Below are 4,990 nucleotides of genomic sequence, written 5' to 3'. Positions count from 1 at the left end.
AAGACCCCAAACTGAACTTGTTATGACTATTCACCTTTTTGACTTGGCCGTACCCAAGCAAAAAGGCAAAACAAATCATAACTAATTCCATGTTGACTTTTTGGTGGGGTGAACCTATTGTTCCAGACTCGCCTTGATTAGAGCAACACTAGTGCAGTGTCCAACAGCTTTTAAAATTTGTTTTGACCTCTTGACAATGTACATGTCAACAATCCCTGACTTGTGTAGTAAGAAAAAATCTTCATTTTTCCCCTTTCTCCACTTTCTCTTTCATGAGGAAGGGATAATCACACATAGTACGCCAGTGAGGTTAGAATGGTGAGGTGGGGTCTGAGGCTGGTAAGGGATTTGGGGGTAGGACCGACGAGAGGGCACGGATTCGGCGGTTCGCCGTGTCGAGTCAACTTCATATAGATCTGTGTGCGATCAACAGCCCCAGCCGATCTGGATCTGTTCAAGTCAAAAGTAAAGTCAAGGATACGAAGAAGTTTACCGAAAAACATCGATCCCAAGGACTCATGTTGTAACTTTTCAAAGCAGTTACATTCAATCAAAGCTCTATCCACATTAAACCGAACGGGAATCGTCGAAGATCCACGCAACTTCACTGCAATGTCGAAAACGAACTCATAATGTCACCGCAGATCTATAGTTGGTTTTGGTTTTGTGTCGCAGCAAAGAAACGAAGCAAATCTCCGGCTTTTAGACTATTTCACACTAAAAAAACGTTCATTTAGCGGGTTATTAAAATATATTTCTTTGCGGTTGCAAGGCTGAGATGTACTCCTTCGAACACACGACACAGGTTAGAAATTGACTTCATTTGGGCGCTTTTTACGGCCAAAACAGAGTGAGCTTTTTGACGGGTTTATGGAAAAATCACTTCGGGGGCAGGTCTAAAATCCTGTGTACAGTGCCAAATCATACATCATTCAAAAGAGCAAAGTATGTTCTTTATTCTAACATATGGGCTAGGGTAAGTCATAGATATAAATAGACAGTGTCTGTCTATTATATCTGTAGGCAAGTGTATTCCATTCCTTCGATAGTCTCGTCATCTACACTTGCGTGAACAATGCAATTTTGAGTCTGTTTTGCATAAAAGACCTGCGAGATTTGTAGAAGTCAAAACAACAACTTACAGTCCAGCCTCTCAACTTTCGTTCCATGCAATTTGTTTGTCTGTGCGTATAGACTGAGGGGTGCCCCGAAATGATTTGTAATCACAACATTCACAGACTTCAAATACGCCATTGAAAACTCGTCCACGTGCGTTTTAGATATACTTGGGACTAAAACTGTCGTACCTACCAAAGGCCGCTTCGCGTAAGAAAATGACTACCAGAGTCGCAAGGCTCGGGATTTTTTTTACAAGAAATTTATATTTCGTTGTTCTAGTCCGAATGAATATGAAGATATGGCGAGTTGAAAATGAGCTACTAGCACGGCGCCGTGCGTACAATCGATCGAATGATGTTATTCACACAATACCACTTGGCGATCTCTAAAAAATCATTTAAAAACGAACTAGTTGACATGTAATGAAACTATTTACAGAAATCAAGAAGTATCTTAGTTCTAGCCGTGCATATGACACACCCTTTCGCGAAAGCACACTGAACCGTGCGTATACGCATTCGCACCCGCAAACCACCAACCCAGGCGGTTTATCCAGATCCAGATCCAGATCCAGATCCAAGGGAAGTAACTCAGTGAGTATAAACATGAGCAAGAACCGCAACCCGAACACACTCGTAACACCTTAACGCACTCACAGGAAATGTTCCTTTTAGGGACATGAGTTGATGATAGGCTAAGGGTCGATCACCTGCCACTCAGCCAGACTACATACCCCTCAGCTATCAGGAACTCCAATGCTGCTGTGTGCGGTACCTATGAGACATGAAAAACAAGAAATGCGTTGCATGCTGTGGATTGCGGTACCTCTGAGCTAACAGGGACACACTGTGCGCATAAAGTTAACAGTGCCTATGAGCTACCAGAAATGATTTTGTTTTATGGGGTGTTTCATGATTTTTGTGTTTTTTGTTGTTGTTGTTTTTCTTGTTGTTTTGTGGTTGGTTCGTTCGCTGTTGTTGCTGTTTTTGTTGTTGTTGTTGTTAGTGTACATGTTGTTGTGTGTGCTTGCGTTTTCTTCAATGTACAGTCCCCTGCGCAACTTGGAATTTACGCTGTTTCAGTTGTGTGGATTGTTGTTCTCATGAGTGCGACACGATCGGGAAAACACTGAATCTGCAGCTGCTTATTTTTTCTTCTTGAAACAATGACTGATTGAAGTTTGGTCGAAGTCATTGCTTGTAATTTAATGAGCATGCAGTATAGAAGCTGTCTCTTAATTTAATATGTGAATGTTTTCAAGCTTAGTGCAGAAGACAATGCCTCTTCACTTTGGGTCAATTGACCAAACTCATCAATTAATTTTTTAGACTCCAAGCTGAAATACAATACCAAAGTCCGGCCTTCGTCGAAGATTGCTTGGCCAACATTTCAATCAATTTAATTGAAAAATGAGAGTGTGACAGTGCCACCTCAACTTTTACAAAAAGCCGGATATGACGTCATCAAAGACATTTATGGAAAAAAATGAAAAAAACGTCTGGGGATATAATTTCTAGGAGTTCTCATGTAAAGTTTCATGAAGATCGGTCCAGTAGTTTACTCTGAATCGCTCTACACACAGACAGACAGACAGACAGACAGACACAATCAAAGCACAACAATCTACAAACAAACAAAATTCAGAATAAGTGCAAAGTCCTGGTGAACATAGAGGGCCCCAAGGGGGGGGGGGGGGGGGGTATCATCACGATCACGGGAAGGGAAATTTTAGCTTTCACGATCACAGTTACCTTGATTTTTGTTTTCACGATCACAAACACCTTGACGAATAGAGGATCATAGAGTGATAAAGCTGTGAAAAAATGTACGTTGAAAATAAAATGCTTTGAAAGAATGCCCATCACGATCACGAAAACAAATGACGATCAAGATCACAAGACTTGATTTTTTTGTCATCACGGATCACGGGCAAAGTCCCATCACGATCACAGAAATTGAAATTTCGGCAATCACGGTCACAGAAAGGTCAAAAAACGCCAATCACGATCACGATTTTAAACCCTTTGGGGCCCTCTTCTGGTATCGTTAAAATAAAAGTCACGTTACTGCAACTGACCCCTGACTTGGCGTCTCTTATCCAATGCTTCCTGCCTGAGCACCCCTTCTCTTCTCCACCCCATCACATTACTTTATATTGACGGGCATTTTGGAGGTTCAAATGCAACTCTTATGAAAACTAGCACTGCCTGAAAATGTAAGGAAAAGCAATTAAAGGCGTTGTTTCACTAAATGAGACTCAGCACGCAGTTATCGTCTCGCGCCGCGCATAAATTTCCGAGTTCACAGGTATCTTTATATATTTTGCACCTACGCTTAGAGCAGGCATTTTTCTATGTATTAACGTGTATGTTAAGTCCATTACAATCCACCCTTACCTGTCATAGTGCCTCTCAAAAGCCTTTCATGACATAACTTTGACTTAAAAAATTAGGGTGTGTGCTTCGGTAACTGATGAACTCTCACACTTCGTGTTTATAAGCTATCTCATCAGATGTACTTGCAACTAAAAGCCCAATGAATGCACTTCCCTCTGATATGCATGTCATTAGATTGTGGCTTAAAAACGTCTTTTATGAGATATGACATTATCCAGAAAACTGATGATGAAAATGACGTGACTCCGTAACACAATCAAGTTTCTGAAATGCAAGCCGCTATGTGTTGCACGCAAACAATCTTTTTACTTGCTGTTTAACACCTTCCAATTACTTGATAGTTCACTGAAAAATATTACTCTGCTGCCTGCGGTTAAGCTGATATTACCGATTTTTGCAACACTGAAAGTGTTTTTTTCTGAAGTGCATTTTTAAAAAAAACTGGGCTACTCACTGAGTTTGCCTTAAAATTGCGTATATCCTAGCTGCTGCCACTTTTGGGTACCAAGAAAAGTTGTTTCATAGACTATATGCATTTGTCTGTCAAATCGGAAACCAAATTTGCTCGGGAGTACCTCCCGTGCCTTAAAATCGGCATTAGAGCATGATGTTCAAGTTTATTACTCGTCTAATTAGAGCAGCTTATCCGCGATGCTGGCCCGGTTCCCCAAAACGCGCATACAAGTCTGCAAGGTATCGAAGATTGAATTGTGAGTCTTGGAATAGTGATTCAAATGGTAGTTCTGGGTTAATTTGTAAGAAATTGAGACCTCTCTGCATAATTTTAACCACCACTTTATGCAAGACCTAAGTAGTAAAATATTGTTGTACGTATCATTAGCGGCCTAGGCAATTCTGCTTCGGAATATCTACAATAAATAATGTGATCTGTCATAATATACGTTCACAGGGCAATTCGGCTTTTGCGATTATATCAACTCTGCTTCCGCGTGCGGGGGACATAATCGTGTGTTGCGCCTGCGGTGGACACAACTAGGTGTTCCGGCCACGATCCAGGGCGGCGTGAGTGTTGTAGCAGTACAGTAGTAATAGTAGTGGTAGTAGCAGCAGCTGCAGCAGCAGCAACAGCAGAAGTAGTAGTAGCAGTATTTATAATATTAATATAACAAATTGCATTGATTCAGCCGTCACTGTCAGTTTTGACTTTTGTCAGAAATCGAAATTCGGACGGCAAGGCGTGGTCAAAGGGAAGTAATCGCGTAAAATCAATAAATTGTCGTCTGCTGCCTTTTCACATTTACAGGCTTGTATTGCTGTGACAGATTGTAAAACATTTGAACAAAAGATTCAGACAGTTTACTGTCTTGTACTAGACTGTTTTAATTTTAATTAGATCGACTAGAATTGAATAAAGATCGTTATCTTCCCCACGACTGACGGGATTTGACGTCATGATTGTAAGTCAAAGTTACGCCCCTTCGGTGTACGCATGCGCACACGGAATTCACGTGTGG

This window comes from Littorina saxatilis, linkage group LG4 (genome assembly GCF_037325665.1).
Source record: "Littorina saxatilis isolate snail1 linkage group LG4, US_GU_Lsax_2.0, whole genome shotgun sequence".
Classification (NCBI taxonomy): Eukaryota; Metazoa; Mollusca; class Gastropoda; order Littorinimorpha; family Littorinidae; genus Littorina; species Littorina saxatilis.
This window is presented reverse-complemented; position numbering follows the sequence as displayed.